The 24,017-nt window shown below is 42.5% G+C and overlaps 1 protein-coding gene across 2 annotated transcripts in view; it reads left to right on the plus strand.

Annotated features, from left to right (window-relative positions):
* Positions 1 to 24,017, plus strand: part of TTBK2 (tau tubulin kinase 2) — a 182,220-nt gene that overhangs the window by 11,640 nt on the left and 146,563 nt on the right. The gene's annotated exons all lie outside the window — the stretch shown is intronic.

The following is a 24,017-nucleotide window of genomic DNA, read 5'->3' on the forward strand; positions in this document are numbered from 1 at the left end:
CAGTGTGACTATGAACATTCTTGTACCTGTTTGCTGGTGTGCATGGGGAAAAAGTATTTCTAGAATGTATACCTAGTAAAGGAGTTGCTGAGTCACAAGGTATGCATTATCTTCAGCTTTCCTTTATAATACAGTACAATAGCATTTTCAAAGTACATTCCCTTGGCATGTACACTGGACGATTAGCAAGCAACAACAAAGTATATTCCTACTAGAGGTGTACAAAAGTCCTCACTTTTTAATTTAAATACTTCTTTGATATTAACTATGATAATGCTTCCTTTATATGGATGAGTACTCAAAATTTGCTTCAAGTTAAAACACATTTGAGAACTAATCTATACTTTCTTTTTTTTTTTTTTGAGACAGGGTCTTGTTCTGTTACCCAGGCTGGAATGCAGTGGCACAATCATGGCTCACTGCAACTTTGAACTCCTAGCCTCAAGCAATACTCCGGCTTCAGCCTTCTGAATAGCTAGGACTATAGATGCACACCACCACACCTGACTAATTTTTTAAATTTTTACAGACGGCATCTTATGTTGCCTAGGCTGGTCTTGAACTCCTGGCCTCAGGCAGTCTTCCCACCTCGACCTCCCAAAGTTCTGGGATTACAGGTATGAGCCACCTTGCCTGTCCTAATCTGTACTTTTGCCAGTCTAAAAATAGTAGGTGGCATTGGTTTATTTTTATTCCCTTTTTGATCAACTAATTCTATTAACTTTATTTTAAAAGCTGTGTTTTTTTGAGACAGGGTCTCACTTTGTCATCTAGGCTGGAGTGCAGTGGCATGATCTTGGCTCACCACAACTTCTGCCTCTTGGGCTCAAGCAGTCTTCCCACCTCAGCCTCCTAAGTGGGACCACAGGCACATGCCACCATGCCAGGCTAATTATTATTATTATTATTAATTTTTATTATTTTTTTTTTTGTAGAGATGGGGTTTTGCCATGTTGCCACGGCTGGTCTTATACTCCTGGGCTCAAGTGGTCCATCTGCCTTGGCCTCTGAAAGTGCTGAATTTACAGTTGTGAGCCACCATGCCCAGCCAAAAGAATTTTTTAATTGAGATAAAACATGCAAATAAGATTTACCATCTTTACCATTTTATATGCACAGTTTAGTAACAATAAATACATTTATATTCTTTTTTTCCCCTTTCTTCCCCCTCCCCCTCCCCTTTTCAGCCTCTGGTAACCACCAATCTACTCTCTATCTTCATGAGATTACTTTTTTAGCTCTGGCATGTGAGTGAAAACATACAACATTTGTCTTTCTGTACTTGGCTTATTTCACTTAATGTAATGGCCTCCAGTTCCATCCATGTTACTGCAAATAACAGCATTTCATTCTTTTGAATGTGTATACACATAGTGTATACCACATTTTCTTTATCCATTCATCTGGATAGACACTTAGGTTGATTCCATTTTGGCTGTTGTTAATAGTGCTGCAATAAACATGGGAGTGCAGATATCTCTTTGCTATATTGATTTCCTTTCTTTTGGATATATACCCAATAGTGGAATTGCGGGATAATATGGAAGTTCTATTTTTAGTTTTTTTTTTTGGGAACCTCCATAGCGCCTCCATAGTGGCTGTACTAATTTCCATTCCTACCAGCAGTGTATGAGGGTTTCCCTTTCTCCGTATCCTTGCCAGCATTTGTTACTGCCTTTTTCATATAAGCCATTTTAATTGGGGTGAGATGATATCACATTAATCTCTATTTTGTGAGGTTTTGATTTACATTTCTCCGATGATTAGTGATATTAAGCATTTTTTCATATATCTGTTGGCCATTTGTATTTCTTTTTATTTTCTTTTAATGAGACAGGGTCTCATTGTGTTGCCCAGGCTGGCCTCAAACTCCTGGGCTCAAGTGATCCTTCTGCTTTGGCCTCCCAGAATGCTGAGGTTATAGGCATGAGCCACTGCTCTTGGCCCATATGTCTTTTTTTTTTGAGAAATGTCCATTCAGATCTTTTGCCCATTTAAAAATCAGATTATTTAATTTTTTTGCTATTGAGTTGTTTGCACTCTTATATATTCTGGTTAACTCCTTGTCAGATGGATAGTTTGCAAGTGTTTTCTCCCATTCTGTGGGTTGTCTACTTTGTTGATTGTTTCCTTTGCTGTGCGGAAGCTTTTTAGTTCGATATAATCCCAATTATCTATTTTTGCCTTGGTCGCCTGTGCTTTTGAAATTTTACACAAGAAATCTTTGCCCAGACCAGTGTACTGGTGTGTTTCCCCAGTGTTTTCTTCTAGTAGTTTCATAGTTTCAGGTCTTAGATTCAAGAAGTCTTTAATCCATTTTGATTTGATTTTTGTGTATGGTGAAAGATAGGGGTTTTTCTATTACTAATAACTTTAAAAGCAAAATTATAACAATGCAAATGCTGTAATTTGTAATCATATTAGTACGGTAATTTTCTTTTGCTGACAAAAATATTTTTATATGAATTTGATAAGTAGTATTTGTATAATAGGTTTCAATTCTGGGCCTCCGTGCAAATATGATAATTTTCTTTAATATTCAAGTGGTACAGGAACTGTTTTGGACAGTATTATGTCTGTGAATGTGACTGTTTCTCCTCTGTTGTTTAGGAAACATGCAGAATTACATAAGTAATGACTACTTTTTTTTTTTTTTGAGACAGAGTTTTGCTCTTGTTGCCTAGGCTGGTGTGCAATGGCATGATCTTGGCTCACCACAACCTCCACCTCCCAGGTTCAAGTGATTCTCCTGCCTCAGCCTCCCGAGTAGCTGGGATTACAGGCATGTGCCACCACGCCCAGCTAATTTTATATTTTTAGTAGAGACAGGGTTTCTCCATGTTGGTCAGGCTGGTCTCAAACTCCCGACCTCAGGTGATCGGCCTGCGTTGGCCTCCCAAAGTACTGGGATTACAGGTGTGAGCCACCATGCCTGGCCAATTTTATTGAGCACAGTCAGTGTACTAGGCACTGTGATGAATAAACACTTTACATATATCTTAGCACTTTTAATGCTTAGTGATTGTCATTACCCTTTTTTTTCATAGATGAGGAAATTGAGGTACAGGGAAGTTAAGTAATGGGCCCAATAGCCAGAATTTGAATCTAGGTACAGTAGTCTGGTCTTAATCTCTATTTTGTGAGGAGTTCCTGGAGTTAGAAGACAATAAACTTACTGTAGTGTTATGTTAATATCTCAGATAATACTCTTTTAGGGAGTTCTTTTCATTAAGTCTTGTTTGGTCTGGCTTATGTTTCTTGAAGTTCCTATACAGTTTAAAAGATATTTCCTGGCTGGGCATGGTGGCTCATGCCTGTAACCCCAGCACTTTGGGAAGCCAAGTTGGGAAGATCTGTTGAATTCAGGAGTTTGAGACCAGCCTGGGCAATATGGCAAAACCTGTATCTCCAAAAATTTAGCTAGGTGTGTGCCTGTGGTCCCAGCTACCTGGGAGGCTGAGGCGGGAAGATCATCTGAGCCCAGGAGGTCAAGGCTGCAATGAGCTGGGATCATGCCACAGTATTCCAGCTTGGGTGACAGACTGAGGCCTTGTCTCAAAACAAAACAAAAAACTTCCCTTTGTGCCTCTTATCGTTCTTAATTTTGTTCTACTTTATCTTTTTTACTCTATTTGTATATGTGAATCTATATGACTTAAATTACATACAGTTTAGGGCCAAGTGCAGTGGCACAGGCCTGTAATCCCAGCACTTTAGGAGGCCAAGATGGGCGGATAGCACTTGAGTCCAGGAGTTCAAGACCAGCCTGGCCAACATGATGAAATCCTGTATCTACAAAAAATACAAAAATTAGCCGGGCATGGTGGCGTGTTTCTGTAGTCCCAGCTACTTGGGAAGCTGAGGTGGGAGGATCACTTGAGCCCAGAAGGCTGAGGTTGCAGTGAGCCGAGATTGCACCACTGCCCTACAGCTTGGGCGACAGAGTAAGACCCTGCATCAAAAAAAAAAAAAAAAAAAATTATATACAGTTTGCTTGTCTCATTTTGAGCCCTTTAATTAACTTTGCCAAATATCTATTGATAAACTGCAAAGCTCAATACTTGGTTATGGCAGAGGATAATGATTATGATATGGGTCTTCATCTTCAAGGAGTTTATAATCTAGGGGATTGTCAGTGTTTACTTATTAATTTGTTGGCTATTTTCTTAGTCTTTTTCTACCCAGCAAATTTTTTCAAATGACTTTTCACCACATGTTATTCTACATTTACAAATTGAGTCTCCATTTAGTATGTTCTGTCCATATTGTGATCTTCTTTGGGTCTGTTTGGCAACACCTCCAGGGTTAGCATCTTTGTCCGAATTCATTAGCATGCGATTTACTTCCTGTGTTAGGTCATTAAGGATATTACCAAGGAGGAATTTATTTAATTTCTGTTTTGCAGTATCTAGTGTTCTTGCACCAAGATTTTTTTTTATTGTAAGTCTTACTGAAAAAATAAATATAAAATAATTCTTGGCAATATTGGTACTGTAGCTAAGTTATTAATTTTTCAGGTATAATCCATAATCTAGAACAAAAAAGGAACCTGTGGTCTTGCATAACTTTGAGAAACTATCACCCCATTACCAGTGAAGCCTGGTATATAGTTATCTATTGCTGCATAACAAATTATTCAAAACTTAGTGTTTTAAAACAACAACATTTATTATCTCACGATGTTTGTGGGTCAAGATTTTGGGTATGACTCGGGTGGATACTCTGTTTCAGGGTCAGTCATAGGCTGCAATCAAGGTATGCTGCAGCCATCACAAGACCCAGCTTGGGAGGGTTCTATTTACAAGCTCATTCTGATGGTTGTTGGCAGGATTCAATTCCTGTAGTTTGTTTGAGAGCCTCAGTTCCTTGCTAGCTATTGGTCTATTATAAGCAGAATCATGTAATATTCTAGCAGAAGCTGCCTCAATTCTTTGCTATGTGGGCCTTTCTATAGGGTGATATGGCAGCTCGCTTAATCAGAGCAAGTAAGTGGAAAGAGCCAGAGAGAGAGAATGTGAGCAAGATAGATGTCACAGTCTTTTATAACCTATCTGGGAAGTAACATCCTATCACTTTTGCTGTATTCTGTTCATTAGCGGTAAGTCACTAGATACAGCCCACACTTAAGGGAAAGGATCAATAGCAGGAGATGAGGGTCATTGAGAGCCATTTTTAGAAGCAGTCAGCCTCAAACCTGGGTGTCTTATAGAGTTCCTGGTCTTTCTCCTAGTGTTCGGTTCCTAATTGGGACAAGTCTATTCTTAGATTTATTTCAGTGTACTGAAGGACTCTACCCATTTGTCACATGATTTTTCCACTGGTAATTTAGAGTGAGATAGTGAAAATTATTTGGCTTTTATAGTTACATCAGAGGAGTGCCTAGTAGTCTTATTTAAAATTTAAACTTTCTTTTTATTATGGTAAAATATACATAAGGTTTTCTTTTTAAGCATTTTTAAGTGTACAGTTCAGTGGCCTTAAGTACATTTCCATTGTTCTGAAACTATCATTACCATCTATCTGTAGGACTTTTTCATCTTCCTAAATGGAAACTCCACACCCATTAAACACTAATTTTCCATACCCCCTCACCGTGGCCCTTGGTAACCATCATTCTACTTTCTGTCCCTGAACTTGATTACTTTAGATACCTATTATAAGTGGAATCATATAATATTCATCCCTTTGTGCTGAATCATTTCACTTAGTGTGATGTCTTTAAGGTTTATCTGCATTTTAGCATGGGTAAGTATTCCCAGCCGGGCACGGTGGCTCATGGGCGACAGAGCCTGGGCAACAGAGCGAGACCGTCTCAAATAAAAAAATAAATTAAAAAGAATTCCCTTTCTTTCTTTCTTTTTTTTTTTTGAGAAACAGAGTGCCACTCTGTTGCCCAGGCTGGAGTGCAGTGGCGCGATCTCCGTTCTCTGCAACATCCACCTCCTGGGTTCCAGTGATTCTCCTGCCTCCCGAGTAGCTGGGATTACAGGTGCATGGCACCACGCCTTGCTAATCTTTGTATATTTTTGTAGAGACAGGGTTTTGTCACGTTGCCCAGGCTGGTCTCAAACTCCTGAGCTCAAGCAATTCTCCCACCTCGGCCCTGCAAAGTGCTAGGATTACAGGCTTGAGCCACTGCGCCTGGCCCTGTTTGGTTATTTGAGGAACTGCCGCACTGTTTTTCATAGTAACTGTCCCATATTATATTCCTACCAGCAATGCAGAGTGGCTCTGATTTTTTCACGTCCTCACCAGCACCTGCCGTATTTATTTTTTATAATGGCCATATTAATGAAAGTGAACTGGTGTCTCATTTTTTTTTTTTTTTAATATATATAAAATGGAGTTTCACTCTTGTTGCCCAGGCTGGAGTGCAATGGCACAGTCTTGGCTCACCGCAATCTCCACCTCCTGGGTTCATGAGATTCTCCTGCCTCAGCCTCCCAAGTAGCTGGGATTAGAGGCACCTGCCATCACGCCCGGCTAATTTTGTATTTTTAGTATAGATGGGGTTTCACCATGTTGGTCAGGCTGGTCTCAAACTCCCGACCTCAAGTGATCCACCCACCTCGGCCTCCCGAAATGCTGGGATTACAGGTGTGAGCCACCACCCCCGGCGGTGGTTGTTTTTTTTTTGGAGATGGAGTCTCACTCTGTTGCCCATGCTGGAGGGCAATGGCACGATCTTGGCTCACTGCAACCTCTGCCTCCTGGGTTCAGGCAGTTCTCCTGCCTCAGCCTCCCTAGTAGCTGGGACTACAGGCATGCTCCACCATGCCTGGCTAATTTTTGTATTTTTAGTAGAGATGGGGTGTCACCATGTTGGCCAGGATGGTCTCCAACTCCTGACCTCAGGTGATCTGCCGGCCTCAGCCTCCCAAAGTGCTGGGATTACAAGTGTGAGCCACCGCCCCTGGCCCTCATTGTGGTTTTGATTTGCATTTCCCTAATGATTAGTGATGTTGGGGCTATCTTTTCATGTTTATTGACCATTTGTATATCTTCTCTGGACAAGTGTCTATTCAAGTCCTTTGTTCATTTCTTCCAGGTTGTTATTTTGTTGTTGATTGAGTTTTAGGAGTTCTTTATGTATTCTAGATGTTAATCCCTTATCAGATATATTATTTGTAAATATTTTCCCATTTTGTGGGTTGTCTTTTCACTCTGTTGATAGTATTCTTTGATGCACAAAAGTTTTAAATTTTTTTAAATTAAATTCCTTTTTTTTTTTTTTTCCAGAAACGAGGTCTCACTATTTTGCCCAGCTGGACTTGAGCTTCTGGGCTCAAGAGATCCTCCCACCTCAGCCTCCCAAGTAGCTGGGACTACAGGCACATGCTACTGTTCCTGGCCAAAAGTTTTTAATTTTGATGAAGTCCAAATTTATTTTTTGTTTTGTTTTGTTTTGGTATTATATCCAAGAAATTATTGTCAAATCCAATGTCTGAATACATTACCCCTATGTTTTCCTCTAATAATTTTTTTTTTTTCAAGACAGAGTCTTGCTCTGTCACCCAGGCTGGAGTGCAATGGTGTGATCTCAGCTCACTGCAACTTCCGCCTCCCAGGTTCAAGTAATTCTCCTACCTCAGCCTCCTGAGTAGCTGGGATTACAGGCACGCACCACCACGCCCGGCTAATTTTTTGTATTTTTAGTAGAGATGGGGTTTCACCATGTTGGCCAGGCTGGTCTCAAACTCCTGACCTCAGGTGATCCACCTGCCTCGGCCTCCCAAAGTGCTGGGATCACAGGTGTGAGCCACCATGCCCAGCCTTCCTCTAATAATTTTATAATTTTAGCTCTTAGGTTTAGTTCCTTGCTTCATTTTGAGTATGTTTTTGTATATGGTATGAGGTAGGAGTCCATCTTTTTTCTTTTACATGTGGGTATCCAGTTTCCCCAACACCATTTGTTGAAAAGACTTTCCTTTCCCCATTGAGTGATCTTGGGACTCTTGTTGAAAATCATTTGACCATGTTTGGGAGAGTTAAATATTTTAACTTTTAAAAAGTTTTCCTTCTAATTGTAAAAATACACGTTTTCTGTAGTAAATTTACAAAAGAGGAATTCCCCCATCTGCCAGAAAATAACCATACTACATAGAAATAACTACTGTTTTTTTTGGTGGGGGGATGGGGTCTGGTTCTGTTTCCCAGGCTGGAGTGCTGTGCCGCGATCTCGGCTCACTGCTGCAACCTCTGCCTCCCGGGTTCAAGTGATTCTCCTGACTCAGTCTCCCGAGTAGCTGGGACTACAGGCATGCACCACCATGCCCAGCTAATTTTTGTATTTTTAGTAGAGATGGGGTTTTGCTATGTTGGCCAGGCTAGTCTCAAACTAGTGACCTCAAGTGATCGGCCTGTGTCAGCCTCCTAAAGTCCTGGGATTAAAGGCGTGAGCCACCACGCCCAGCCCTATAACTACTGTTAATAGTTGGTAAATTTCAGTTCAGGTTTTTTCTGTGCATAATTTATTTATGTGTACACATTTTTAATAGAAATGGGATCATACATATGTACTGTTTTATGTTTTTAATTTAAAACATAAAGAACTTTTCTAGGCTGGGTGTGATGGCTCACGCCTGTAATCCCAGCTCTTTGGGAGGCTGAGGCAGGCGGATCATGAGGTCAGGAGTTTCGAGACAAGCCTGACCAACATGGTGAAACCCCATCTCTACCAAAAACACAAAAATTGGCCAGGCGTGGTGGTGGGTGCTTGTAATCCTAGCTACTCAGGAGGCTGAGGCAGGAGAATCGCTTGAACCCGGGCGGTGGAGTTTGCAGTGAGCCGAGATCATGCCATTGTACTCCAGCCTGGGCAACAAGAGTGAAACTCCATCTGAAAAAAGAGAAAATAAAAGTTCTATTTTTTTTTTTTTTTTGGGATGGAGTCTTGCTCTGTCACCCAGGCTAGAGTGCACTTTTCTTTTTTCTTGAGACGGAGTTTCGCTTTTGTTGCCCAGGCTGGAGTGCAGTGGCGTGATCTTGGCTCACTGAAACCTCTGCCTCCTGGATTCAAGCGATTCACCTGCCTCAGCCTCCTGAGTAGCTGGGAACTACAGGTGCCCACCAGCACACCTGGCTAATTTTTTTCTTTTTTTATATGGAGTCTTGCTCTGTCACCAGGCTGGAGTGCAGTGACAGATCTCAGCTCACTGCCACCTCCACCTCCCGGGTTCAAGTGATTCCCCTGCCTCAGCCTCCCAGGTAGCTGGGATTACAGGCATGTACCACCACGCCTGGCTAATTTCTTTGTATTTTAGTGGAGACGGGGTTTCACCATGTTGGCCGAGATGGTCTCGATCTCCTGACCTCGTGATCCACCTGCCTCGGCCTCCCAAAGTGCTGAGATTACAGGCGTGAGCCACCATGCCCGGCCACACCTGGCTAATTTTTGTATTTTTAGTTGAGATGGGGTTTCACCATGTTGGCCAGGCTGGTCTTGAACTCCTGACCTCAAGTGATCCGTCTACCCTGGCTTCCAAAAGTCCTGGGATTACAGGTGTGAGAAACTTTTTATGTTTAAATGTTCTATAAATTTGCCAGGCACAGTGGCTCTCGCCTGTAATCCCAGCACTTTGGGAGTCTGAGGCAGGCAGATCGCTTGAGCTCATGAGTTCGAGACCAGCCTCGGCAACATAGTAAAACCCATCTCTACAAAAAAAGATATGAAAAAAATTAGCCAGGCAAGGTGACATGTGCCTGTAGTTGCAGCTTCTCAAGAGGCTGAGGTAGGAGGAATGCTTTAGCCCAGGAGGTGGAGTTTTCAGAGAGCTGAGATCACACCACAGCACTCCAGCCTGGGTGACAGAGTGAGACCCTCTCTCTCTCCCCTGCCAAAAAAAATTCTACAAATTGCTTTTTAAATTTAGTTTTTATTATTAGAGTTTTAACAGCACATAATTTTAAAAGTTTAATGGTTATATATAAGTTGTTATTAAAAAAGGAGTCTTCTGGCTTCTCCACTGTGTCCCATTTTCATCCTTTGGGAAGTATTCACTTTCAGTACTTTTGGTATTTACCTCCACATCTCAAACTAAGATGCTTGTGTTACTACTGATTAATTTTTCAGTTTTAGTCATTATGTATCAGCTTTCCACTATGGAAGATGATTTAACTTTTTCGCTGCCCATCTCATTCCTACTACACATGCACAGTTAGATCCTTTTATTTTTCCAATAATGTTATATCTTAATTTTGGTTAGGCCAGTAGTCAGAGTTTAGGCCAGTACTCAGAGTTTAATTTTGGTTAGGCCAGTACTCAGAGTTTAAGTTATTATGACTCTGTCAATGCTTTTTTTTTTTTTCTTTTTTTTGAGACAGAGTCTCACTCTGCTGCCCAGGCTGGAGTGCAGTGGCGCGATTGGCTCTCTGCAACCTCTGCCTCCCGAGTAGCTGGGACTACAGGTGCATGCTACCGTGACTGGCTATTTTTTGTATTTTCTTTAGAGACAGAGTTTCGCCACGTTGGTCCCAAACTCCTGATCTCAGGTGATCCTCCTGCCTCAGCCTCCCAAAGTGCTGGATTACAGGTATCAGCCTCTGCACCTGGCCAGAAGTGTAGTATTTTCTGTTTGGTCTGGTCATGGATCAGTTATGGCAAAATGAGTGGTTTAAATGACCATTATCATGACAACTTGAACCTTGATTACTTATTTGAGGAGTTGTTTGTCATCCCCTTACCCATTTACTTGAGAAGGCCATCATAAGCAGTTAGCCTCGACATCCCTGGCTCAGCCTCCTAAGTAGCTGGGACAACAGGCATGCACCATCACACCTGGCTAATTTTTTATACTTTTTATAGATACGGAGTTTCACCAAGTTTTCCAGGCTGATTTCAAACTCTTGGGCTCAACGGATCTGCCTGCCTTGGCCTCCCAAAGTGCTAGGATTACTGCCATGAGCCACTGTGCCTGGATGGTTATCTCTTTTTTTAAGAGTAGTGAAGCTGATTGGAAGTTCCGTGTGTGTGTGTGTGTGTGTACCACTACTGGTATAAGTTCAGTTTTCTCAGATTCATTAAGTAAGTTAACTCTTGTACATCTTCTGTCCAACTTGCAAATTTTTATCATTGTCTCCTGTCTTGTATGGGTTTTCCTTGTGAATTTATTCTAAAGAAAAATGCCTAAAACACATCATATGTTCTCAATAAATACTTGTCGAATGGATGAATGTTGCCATTGTCCTTCCAAGACCGACTAACCAATAATGGCATCCTTTCCTTTTAGCCCAGACTTTGCTTCAGGATCCTTCTCAACTTAGTGTGTCAGGCTGCCCTGGAGATCAGATCTTTTTCCCACCCTGTCTAAAAGGCTAGGGAGCATGACTTACTCATCTCATATTTCCTTCAGCTATTGTCGGTGTTCTTGTCAAATGTTTGTTTATTGAAAGAATGATTGGTAAAACTTCAGATAGTAGAGTATTTAAAAAGTGTTCACTCATTCAAATATATACCATAAATCAAGATTATTAATAGTAAAAAAAAAAGATTATAGATCTCTATTACATAATCTAGCCATTCCCAAACTCTCAGGACTTCTTACTAATCTTAAAAATTATTGGTTCTCTAAAGATTCTTTTTCTTTAACATAGATTTATATCTATTGATAGTTACTATATTAAAAACTAAAACTGACCAGGCGCAGTGGCTCACACCTGTAATCCCACCACTTTGGGAGGCCGAGGCGGGCGGATCACGAGGTCAAGAGTTCAAGACCAGCCTGGCCAATATGGCGAAACTCTGTCTCTACTAAAAATACAAAAATTAGCCAGGTGTGGTGGCGGGCTTCTGTAATCCCAGGTACTAGGGAGGCTGAGGCAGGAGAATCGCTTTAACTCGGGAGGCGGAGGTTGCAGTGAACTGAGATCATGCCATTGCACTCCAGCCTGGGCGACGAGCAAGACTGTCTCAAAACAAAACAAAAAAACTAAACCTTAAAAAATTAAAAAAATTTTTAATAATAGTAAACCTATTACATGTTAAATCTTTTATTTATTTATTTTATTTTTTTGGAGACAGGGTCTCACTCTGTTGCCCATGCTGGAGTGCAGTGGTGTGATCATGGCTCACTGCAGCCTTGACTTCCTGGCCTCTAAGTGATCCTCTTGCCTTAGCCTCCCAGTAGCTGGGACTACAGGCACGTACCACTATGCCTGGCTAATTGTTTTTATTTTAATCTTTTGTAGAAATGGGGTCTTGCTATGTTTCTCAGGCTGTTCTTAAACTCCTGGCCTCCAGCGATAGTCTTTCCTCAGCCTCCCAAAGTGCTGGGATTGCAGGTGTGAGCCACCATGCCTGCCCTAGAAGTTGTATATTTACATTTAGGTCTATGATACATTGTGAGTTACATTTTGTGTAAAGTGTGAGATTTAGACAGAGGTTCTGTTTTTTACATATGGCAATACAATTGTTTCAACATAATTTGTTGAAAAGACTATCTTTTCTGTATTATTATTATTACTATTATTATTATTATTTTGAGACAGAGTTTTGCTCTGTCACCAGGCTGGAGTGTAATGGCACGATCTCAGCTCACTGCAACCTCTGCCTCCCAGGTTCAAGCGATTCTCCTGCCTCAGCCTCCCAAGTAGCTGGGATTACAGGCATGTGCCACCATAGCCAGCTAATTTTGTATTTTTAGTAGAGACGGGGTTTCTCCATGTTGGTCAGGGTGGTCTCGAACTCCTGACCTCAGGTTATCCACTTGAGGCCTCGGCCTCCCAAAGTGTTGGGATTACAGATGTGAGCCACCACACCCGGCCTGTCTTTTCTGTATTGAATTGCCTTTGCATCTTTGTCAAATATCATTTAGCCCAGAATAGGCAAATCCATACAGACAGAAAGATTTAGTGATTGCCAGGGGCTGAGAGAAGAAGGGAATGGGGAGTGACTGCTAATGGGTATGGGGTTTTGTTTTGGGATGGTGAAAATGTTCTGGGATTAGATAGTGGTAATGGAATCTTTTTGATGGCCGGGTGCGGTGGCTCACGCCTATAATCCCAGCACTTTCGGAGGCTGAGGCGGGTGGATCACAAGGTCAGGAGATCAAGACCATCCTGGCTAACACGGTGAAACCCCATCGCTACTAAAAATACAAAAAATTAGCCGGACATGGTGGCAGGCGCCTGTAGTCCCAGCTACTTGGGAGGCTGAGGCAGGAGAATGGCGTGAACCCGGGAGGTGGAACTTGCAGTGAGCCAAGATCACGCCACTGCACTCCAGCCTGGGCGACAGAGCGAGACTCCATCTCAAAAAAAAAAAAAAAAAAAATCTTTTTGATGTATAGGTTCTTTTTTTTTTTTCTTTCTGACTTTTAGTTTAGGTCCAAGGGGTACATGGGTAGATTTGTTCCATGGGTAAATCTGTGTCTTAGTGGTTTGGTGTACAGATTATTTTGTCACCCAGGTAATACACATAGTATCCAATAGGTAGTTTGTTGATCCTGACCCACTTCCTACCCTCTACCCTCAATGGACTGTTTTTCTGTTTCATTTGTTTATATTTTTATCCTTTTGCAGATAGCTCACTGATCTGATTACTGTAGCTTTATACAGTAAGACTTAAAATCATGTAGTGTGTTTCCTCCAACTTTATTTTTTAATAAAGATTTGGGTAATTTTTGTTTATCCACATAGATTTTAGAGTCAGCTTATTTATATGAAACATTCTGCTTAGATTTCAATTGGAATTGTGTTAAAACTGACAGTTTGTGTGAACTTTGTTTTTTTAGATGCCCTTTATCAGGTTTAGAAAATTCTCTTCTATTCCTAGTTTGCTGAGAGTTTTATACTGTGAATGAATATTGAATTTTGTCAAATGCTTCTCCTGTATCAAATGATAGGTCATGTGGTTTTCATTTTTAGACTATTAATCTGCTGTACTGCATGAATTGATTTTTGAATATTGAGTCAGCCTTGCATCCCCAGGATAAACCATACCGGATTGTGGTCTATTATTCATTTTATGTATTGCTGGATTCAGTTTGCTACTACTTTATGAGGAATTTTCATGTCTATGTTTATAAGGGATATGGGTCTGTTATTTTTTGTTTTCTTTTTGAGACAGGTCTCACTCTGCTGCCCAGCCTGGAGTGCAGTGATGGTATCTTGGCTCACTGCAACCTCTACCTCCCTGGACTCAGGTGATCTTCCCACTTTAGCCTCCTGAGTAGCTGAGGCTACAGGTGTGCATCACCATGTCCAGCTAATTTTTAGTATTTTTTGTAGAGATGGGGTTTTACCATATTGCCTACGCTGGTCTCAAACTCCTGGGCTCAAGCAATCCACCCACCTTCGCCTCCCACAGTACTAAGATTACAAACATGAGCCACAATGCCCATCCTTTGACTAATTTTAAGATCAGGTTAGTGCTGGACTCATAAAATGAGATGGGAAGTGTTTTTTCCTCCTCTTTTTTGGAGAGATTGTATAAAATTTGTTTCATTTTTTCTTTAAATGTTTAGTAGAATTTGCCATTGGAATAAAAATCTAGGCCTGTATTAGTCCGTTCTCACACTGCTAATAAAGACTTACCTGAGATTGGGTAATTTGTAAAGAAAAAGAGGTTTAATGGACTCATAGTTCCATATGACTGGGGAAGCCTCACAATCATAGTGAAATGCAAAGGAGGAACAAAGACACGTCTTACATGGCAGCAGGTAAGAGAGCATGTGCAGGGGAACTGCCTTTTATAAAACCATTAGATCTCGTGAGACTCACTCACCATCATGAGAAGGGGGTAGCCGCCCCCATGATTCAGTTACCTCCTACTAGATCCCTCCCATGATGTGGGGATTATGGGAACTACAAGATGAGATTTGGGTGGGGACACAGCCAAACCATATCATGCCTATATTTTTTTAGTAGGACTATTAAGGAGGTCCCTTTCACCTTGGGTGAATTGTGGTAGTTTGTAGTTTTTGATGGTTGTCTGTATTCACTTTTTGTGTATAATGTTGTTCATTATGTTTCCTAATTATATATTTATGTCTGTGGAGTCTATAGTGATAACCCCTGTTTCATTCCTAATATTGATTATTTGTGAGTTCTTTTTTCCCAGTTTTCCTAAAAGGTTATAAATTGTATTGATCTTTATAAAGAGCTGGCTTTTGGTCTCATTGATTTTTTTTTTCTATGACATTTCTGGTTTTAATTTCATCATTATTATTTTGTCTTTTGTTTCCTCTGCTTGTTTTGAGTTTAGTTTGTTTGTTTGTTTTCCCCTAGGTGGAAGCTTATAGTTTTAATTTGAAACTTTCTCACTTATTTTCAATTTAAAAATTATTTTAGTATTATATATATATTTTAAGAGACAGCATCTCTTTCACCTAGGCTGGAGTGCAATGGAGCGATCATACCTCATCAGAGCCTCAACGTTCTGTGCTTAAATTATCCTCCCACCTCAGCCTCTTGAGTAGCTAGGACTACAGGCACCCACCACATGCAGTTAAGTTTTTAAAAAAAATTTTTGTAGTAACAGGGTCTTGATAGGTTGCCCAGGCTGGTCTTGAACTCCTGGCCTCAAGTCCTCCTGCCTTGGCCTCCCAAAGTGTTGGGATTACAGGCCTAAGCCACTGTACCTGGCCTCATTTTTAATATAAGCTTTCAGTGCTATAGTTTTTCCTCTAACCATTGCTTTAGGTGCATACCATATGTTTTATTTTCCTTTTTGTTCAATTCAAATATTTTCTAATTTGCCTGGGGACTTTGTCTTTAACCATGGCTTATTTGGAACAGGCATTGGCAAACATTTTCTTTTTTTTTTCTTTCTTTCTTTCTTTTTTTTTTTTTTTTTTTGAGACAGAGTCTTGCTCTGTCACCCAGGCTGGAACGCAGTGGCATGATCTCGGCTGACTGCATCCCCCGCCTCCTGGGTTCCAGAGATTCTCCTGCCTCAGCCTCCCAGGTAGCTGGGATTACAGGCACACACCACCACGCCTGGTTAATTTTTGTATTTTTAGTAGAGACAGGGTTTCACCATATTGACCAGGCTGGTCTTGAACTCCTGACCTAAGGTGATCCGCCTGCCTCAGCCTCCCAAAGTGCTGAAATTACAGGCGTCAGCCACTGTGCCCAGCTTTTTTTTTTTTTTTTTTTTTTTTTTTGAGACAGGGTCTTGCTCTGTCATCCAGGCTAGAGTTCAGTCTTGCAATCCCAGCTCACTGCAGCCTCAACTTCCTGGCTCAAGTGATCTTCCCACCTCAGCCTTCTGAGTAGCTGGGATCACAGATGAGTGCCACACACCTGGCTAATTTTTATATTTTTTGTGGAGACAGTGTCTTGCCATTTTGCTTAGGTTGGTCTTGAACCCCTGAGCTCAAGCAATCCACCTGCCTCGGCCTCCCAAAATGCTGCGATTACAGGTGCGAGCCCCTGTGCCCAGCCAAACATTTTATTAAAGGTCCAAATAATAAATATGTTAGGCCTAAGTGTAATACCATCTGTGTTGCAGTTATTTAACTCTGCCCTAGTAGTATAAAATCAGCCATACACAACATATAAATGAATGAGCATGGCTTAGTTCCAATAAAGTGTTATTTATATAAAAATCAGGCACCTTGCCCTGTTGTTACAGTTTAATTTCCAAGTGTTTGTATTCTTGTTATCTTGCCGTTATTGATTTCTAGCTTAATAACATTAAGCTAGAATATACTAGCTTGTTATCAGAGAACATAGTATTAAAAGAACTTATTTCAGTTCTTTTAAATTTGCTAAAATTTGTTTTGTGACCTGGGATATTATATAGTCTCTTGGTGTACGTTCCTTGTGAGTTTGAATGTGTATTCCGCTTTTGTTGGGTGGAGTGTTCTATAAATGTCAGTTCCAGTTGTTTGGTGGTTGTGTTTGATTAAGTTCACTGACATCATCTGGGTGTCCTATAATTCACTTTAGTTCTGTCACTAATTGCTTCAAGTTAATGCAGACCTCACAGGTTACAGGGCTCAGTCCCACAAAGCTGCCTTCACTTCAGACTGGAGCCACAAGCCACTCAAATTTTCCCTGGTTGAGTATAAGTTTGGGCCTTCCCACAATCCCCTTGGGTTTAATAATTTGCTTAGAATGACTCACAGAGTTCATGAAAGTGCTATACTTAAAATTACCTTTTTATTATAAAGGATACAAATGAACAATCAGATGAAGAGGACTATATGATAAGTTTGTAAGGCTCCCAAGCACGGGAGCTTCTATACTTGTGGAGCCAGGGTGCACCACCCTCTTGGTACATCAGTATGTTCATCAACCAGGAAGCTCCCTGAGCCTTGTTGTTCAGAGTTTTTTGTTTTTTTTTTTCTTTTTTATCCAGCTGAATTTAAGATTTACAGAGTTTTTAATATACAGAGTTCAGGGCTGGGCACAGTGGCTCTTGCCTGTAATCCCAGCACTTCAAGAGACTGAGGTGGGAGGATTGCTTGAGTCTGGGAGTTCAAGACCAGCTTGGGCAACATACCCAGACCCTGTCTCTACAAAAAGTAAAATGAACTGGGTGTGGTGGCACATGCATGTAGTCTAGCTACTTGGGAAGCTGAGATAGGAGGACTGCTTGAGCCCAGGAGTTCGAGGCTGTAATGAGCTATGTTTACACCACTGCACTCCAGCCTGGGCGACAGTGAGACCCCATCTCTTAAAAAAAAAAAAAAAAAATGCCCAGCGTGGTGGCTCATGCCTGTAATCCCAGCACTTTGGGAGGCCGAGGCGGGTGGATCACCTGAGGTCAGGAGTTCGAGACCAGCCTGGCCAAACATGGTAAAACCCCCATCTCTACCAAAAATACAAAAAAATTAGCCAGGTGTGGTGGCGCAAACCTGTAATCCCAGCTACTCACAAGGCTGAGGCGGGAGGATTGCTTGAACCCGGGAGGCGGAGGTTGCAGTGAGCCGAGATCGCACCAGTGCACTCCATCCTGGGCAAGAAGAGTGAGACTCCATCTCAAAAAACAAACAAAAAGAGCTTATTACATAGGCATGGTTGATTAAATCATTGGCCATGTGATTGAACTTAATCACTAGTAACTCTTTTCCTGCAAGTTGGGAGGTGGAGATGAAAGTTCTAGTCATGTAGTCATATGCTTTCAGGTGACAGCCCCCATCCTGAAGCTTGGAGTCACTTCATTAGCATAACAAAGGCATTCATGTCACTTAGGAAATTCCAAGCACTGCCAGGAATTTGGAGATGAATACCAATTCTCTGACACCAAAATGTAAGATAGGAAAAAATAAACTGTTCTTACTACTATACTGAATACTTCTGGCAAATGACAGAGAAGTGCAATTTGCTAGAATGGCTCTCAGAACTCAGGGAAACACTTTATTTATGCTTACTGGTTTATTATCTAATAAGGATATAAACGAGGATACAGATGAAGAGATACATAGGGCAAAGTCTGGAAGGATCCTCAGAGCAGGAGTTTCTTTCCTCATGAAGTTAGGATACACTACCCTCACAACATATGGATATGCTTATTGTCTCATGTCCGTGTGAAGAGGCCACCAAACAGGTTTGTGTGAGCAACAAGGCTGTTTATTTCACCTGGGTGCAGGTAGGCTGAGTCCAAAAAGAGTCAGCAAGGGTGGTGGGATTATCATTAGTTCTTACAGGTTTTGGGATAGGCGGTGGAGTTAGGAGCAATGTTTTGCAGGCAGGGGGTGGATCTCACAAAGTACATTCTCAAGGGTGGGGAGAATTACAAAGAACCTTCTTAAGGGTGGGGGAGAAACAAATCACAATGGTGGAATGTCATCATGTAAGGCAATTTTCATGTCTTTTGTGGATCTTCAGTTGCTTCAGGCCATCTGGACATATACGTGCAGGTCACAGGGGATATGGTGGCATAGCTTGGGCTCAGAGGCCTGACATTCCTGTCTTCTTATATTAATAAGAAAAATAAAACAAAAAGTGAAGTGTTGGAGTGGCAAAAAATTTTGGGGGTGGTATGGAGAGATAATGGGCGATGTTTCTCACAGCTGCTTCGAGTGGGATTGGGGTGGCATGGGAACCTAGAGTGGGAGAGATTAAGTTGAAGGAAGATATTGGGGTAAGGGGTGATATTGTGGGGTTATTAGAAGGAGCATTTGTCGTACAGAATGATTGGTGATGGCCTGGATGCGGTTTTTGTATCAATTGAGAAACTAAACGGAAGATACAAGGTCCGAATAAAAGAAGGAGAAAAATAGATATTAAAGGATTAAGAATTGGGAGGACCCAAACATCCAATTAGAGAGTGCCCAAGGGGGTTCAGCGTAATTACTTGCTTGGTTGGCGAGTTTTTGGGAAAAGACCATTAGTCCGTTTTACCTTTCCTAAAGATTGAGGACAGTAAGGGGTATGAAGTTTCCACTGAATACCAAGAGCCTGAGAAACTGCTTGGGTGATTTGACTAATAAAGGCCAGTTTGTTATTGGACTGTATAGAGGTGGGAAGGCCAAACTGAGGAATTATGTCTGACAGAAGGGAAGAAATGACCACGGTGGCCTTCTCAGATCCTGTGGGAAAGGCCTCTATCCATCCAGTGAAAGTGTCTACCCAGACCAAGAGGTATTTTGGTTTCCTGACTCAAGGCATGTGAGTAAGATCAATTTGCCAGTCCTGGGTGGGGGCAAATCCCTGAGCTTGATGTGTAGGGAAGGGAGGGGGCCTGAATAATCCCTGAGGAGTAGTAGAATAGCAGATGGAACACTGAGAAGTGATTTCCTTGAGGATAGATTTCCACGATGGAAAGGAAATGAGAGGTTCTAAGAGGCGAGCTAGTGGCTTATAACCTACATGGAAGAGATTATGAAATGAAGACAATAGAATGGGCCTGTGAGGCTGGAAAGAGATATTGTCCTTGGTCCAAGGACCATTTGCCTTGTGTGGGAAGAGATTGATAGGTGGAAACTTCAGTAGGAGAGTAAATAGAAGTGACCAATGAGAAGGAGAAAAACTGGCCATGAGGGACAGAAGTAGGAACGCTAGCGCTTCTCTAGCTACCTTATCAGCATAAGTGTTGCCCTGAGCGATGGGATCTGATGCCTTTTGATGGCCCTTGCAGTGAATGACTCCAGCTTCCTTTGGAAGAAAAGAGGCCTTGAGAAGAGTTTCTATTAAAGAGACATTAGTGATGGAGGACCCTTGCATAGTGAGGAAATCCTTCAGCCCATAAAACAGCATGGTGGTGCAGGATATGGGGTTAGTATAAATACTGATGCATAGTCCCTTTGCAAGAATGAGGGCCCGAGTTAAGGCAATGAGTTCGGCTTGCTGAGAGGTAGTAGAGGGGGCAGAGCAGTAGCCTCAATGATAGATGTGGAAGCTACTATAGCATAGCCTGCCTTTGCTTGTGAGTGGCGATTAGGCCTGGTGGAACTGCCATCGATAAACCAAGTGTGTTCAGGGTGAGGAACAGGAAAGAAGGAAATATGGGGAAATGGAGTGAATGTCAGGTGTATCAGAGAGATACAGTCATGGGGGTCAGGTGTGGTATCAGGAATAATGTGGGAGGACGGATTGAAGTCCGAGCCAGGAATAATGGTAATTGTGGGAGACTCAACAAAGTGTGAGTATAGCTGAAGGACCCGGGGAGCAGAAAGTATATGCATCAGGTATGAGGAAGAAAATAGATTTGGGAAGTTATGAGAACTGTAGAGAGTGAGCTGAGCATAGTTTGTGATTTTGAGGGCCTCTAAAAGTATTAAAACAGCGGTGGCCGCTGCACGCAGAGATGAGAGGTAGGCTGAAACAGTAAGGTCAAGTTGTTTGGACAGAAAGGCTACAGGGCGCAGTCCTGGCTCTTGTGTAAGAATTCTGACTGCACTAACCATGCCTAGGAAGTAAAGGAGTTGTTATTTCATAGAAGGGATTGGGGTTTGGGAGATTAGCCAGACACGATCAGCAGGGAGAGCACGTGTGTTTTCATGAGAATTATGCCGGGATAGGTAACAGATGAGGAAGAAATTTGGGCTTGACTGAAGTAATGGGGGCTATCTGTGAAGCTTTGTGGCAGTACAGCCCAGGTAACTTGCTGAGCCTGATGGGTGTCAGGGTCAGTCTAAGTGAAAGTGAAGAGAGGCTGGGTTGAAGGGTGCAAAGGAATAGTAAAAAAAAAAGCATGTTTGAGATCTAGAACAGAATAATGGGTTGTGGAGGGAAGTATTTAGGATAGGAGAGTATATGGGTTTGGCACCGCGGGGTGGATAGGCAAAACAATTTGGTTGATAAGGTGCAGATCCTGGACTAACCTGTAAGACTTGTCTGGTTTTTGGACAGGTAAAATGGGGGAATTGTAAGGAGAGTTTATAGGCTTTAAAAGGCCATGCTGTAACAGGCAAGTGATAACAGGCTTTAATCCTTTTAAAGTGTGCTGTGGGATGGGATATTGGCGTTGAGCGGGGTGAGGGTGATTAGGTTTTAATGGGATGGTAAGGGGTGCATCATTTGTTGCCAAGGAGGAAGTAGAGGTATCCTATACTTGTGGATTAAGGTGGGGAGATACAAGGAGAGGATGTGACAGAGGCTTTTAACTGGGGAAAAAGGCAGCAATGAGGTGTGGCTATAGCCCAGGAACAGTCAGGGAAGCAGATAATTTAGTTAAAATGTCTCAACCTAATAAGGGAGCTGGGCAGGTGGGGATAACCAAAAAGGAGTGCATTAAAGAATGTTTTCGAAGTTGGCACCAGTGTTGGGGAGTATAAAGAGGTTTAGAAGCCTGGCTGTCAATACCCACAACACTTATGAAGGCAAGGGAAACAGGCCCTTGAAAAGAAGGTAATGTGGAGTGGGTAGCCTCCGTATTGATTAAGAAGGGGACGGACTTACCCTCCATTGTAAGAGTTACCCAAAGCATCTGAGGCTTCCAAGGAGATTGGGCAGTGTGTCTTCAGCCGCTAAGCCAAGAAGATCTGGGAAGGAGTAAGTCAGAGCCTTGGGCCAGTCGGACAGTCCAGTTTCCAGTGGCGTCCCTCACAGATGGGACACGGCTTAGGGGGAATCCCAGGCTGTGGGCATTCCTTGGCCTAGTGGCCAGATTTCCGGCACTTGAAGCAAGATCCTGGGGGAGGAAGTCCTGAAGGAATGCCTGACCACTGTGGCTTAGGCGTTTTGAAGTTTTTGTGTGCTGGAGATATGCCTGGGGTTTTCTCTCACAGCAGAGTCAAGTAATTGCAACTCTTCTCTGTTACTGTACACCTTGAAGGCGAGGTTAATTAGGTCCTGTTGTGGGGTTTGAGGGCTGGAATCTAATTTTTGGAGTTTTTCCAATGTTGGGAGTGGATTGAGTAATAAAATGCATATTAAGAATAAGGCAGCCTCTGGCCCCTCTGGGTCTAGGGCAGTAAAGCATCTAAGGGTTGCTGCCAAACGGGCCATGAACTGGGCTGGGTTTTTGTATTTGATGAAAAAGAGCCTAAATGCTAACTGATTTGGGAGAGGTCAGATAAAGAAAAAAGGAGCATTAACCTTGACTATGCCTTTAGCTCCAGCCACCTCTTTAAGAGGAAATTGTTGGGCAGGTGGGGGAGGGCTAGTCGCAGAACGAAACCGTAAGCCAGACCGGGTGTGGGGAGGGGAGGTGATAGAAGGGTTATAGGGTGGGGGAGCAGAAGCTGAAGAAGAATTGGGACCTGGCGAGGAGCAGCCTGGGGAGAAGGGGAGAGGTCAGATGAGTCTGTAGAAAAGAAGGATTCAGAGGACTCAGAGCTTGGGGTGGAGACTGAAGGAACAGATAGGACAGAAAGAAGAAAGATTTGGAACGCATCTCATTGGGAACAAAGACTAGGGAGGGACCAATGTGTAAAAGATTGTCTGGATGTCAGGCACCTCAGACCATTTGCCCATTTTTCGACAAACATTATCTAGATCTTGCAGGATAGACAAATCGAAAGTGCCATTCTCTGGCCACTTGGAACTACTGTTGAGTTTGTATTGGGGCCAAGCGGTATTGCAGAAGAAAATAAAACGCTTAGATTTTAGGTCAGGCGAGAGTTGAAGAGGTTTTAAGTTCTTGAGAACACAGGCTAAGGGAGAAGAAGGAGGAATGGAGGGTGGAAGGTTGCCCATAGTGAAAGAGGCAAGTTTAAAGAGAAGGGTAGAGACATGGAGAGAAGGGGTGGGGAGTGCTTGCCCCCCAGGAAAGTGGAGAAGGGGGTAGAAACATGGAGAGAAGCGGTCGGGGGGTGCTTGCTGCTAAGGGTGAAAGACCAAGGCAGGCGTCCTCGCGTGGTCAGATACCTCTGAAACATGGGTGAATAATCAGGCAGGCATCCCTGCAATGATTAAACACCAAGGGAAGGCTGCCTTACTGAGTCCGTGACTGGCGCTGGAGTTTTGGGTCCACGGATAAAATGTGTCTCCTTTGTCTCTATCAGAAATGAAAGGAATTGAAATTAAGAGAAGGAGAGATTGAAGGGTGACGCCAAGATTGAAAGGAGAAAGAGGTTGAGGGATAGTGAGAGAGGTTGGAGAGTAAAAAGAGGCTGCTTACCCGATTTAAAATTGGTGAGATGTTCCTTGGGCTGGTTGTTCTGAGGACCCAAGGTCGTAGGTGGATCTCTTCACGGAGTGAGGGTGAGGAAAGGGGACTGGTCTCCCGAAGGAGTCCTGCTGACCCAGGTCTTTGGCACCAAATGTCTCACGTGTCTCTGTGAAGAGACCACCAAACAGGCTTTGTGTGAGCAACAAGGCTGTTTATTTCACCTGGGTACAGGTGGGCTGAGTCCGAAAAGAGAGTCAGCAAGGGTGGTGGGATTATCATTAGTTCTTATAGGTTTTGGGATAGGTGGTGGAGTTAGGAGCAATGTTTTGCGGGCAGGGGATAGACCTCACAAAGTACATTCTCAAGGGTGGGAAGAATTACAAAGAACCTTCTTAAGGGTGGGGGAGATTACAAAGAACCTTATTAAGGGTGGGGGAGAAACAAATCACAATAGTGGAATGTCATCAGCTAAGGCTATTTTCACTTCTTTTGCGGATCTTCAGTTGCTTCAGGCCATCTGGATGTATACGTGCAGGTCACAGGGGATATGATGGCTTAGCTTGGGCTCAGAGGC

This window comes from Nomascus leucogenys, chromosome 6 (assembly GCF_006542625.1).
Source record: "Nomascus leucogenys isolate Asia chromosome 6, Asia_NLE_v1, whole genome shotgun sequence".
Lineage (NCBI taxonomy): Eukaryota > Metazoa > Chordata > Mammalia > Primates > Hylobatidae > Nomascus > Nomascus leucogenys.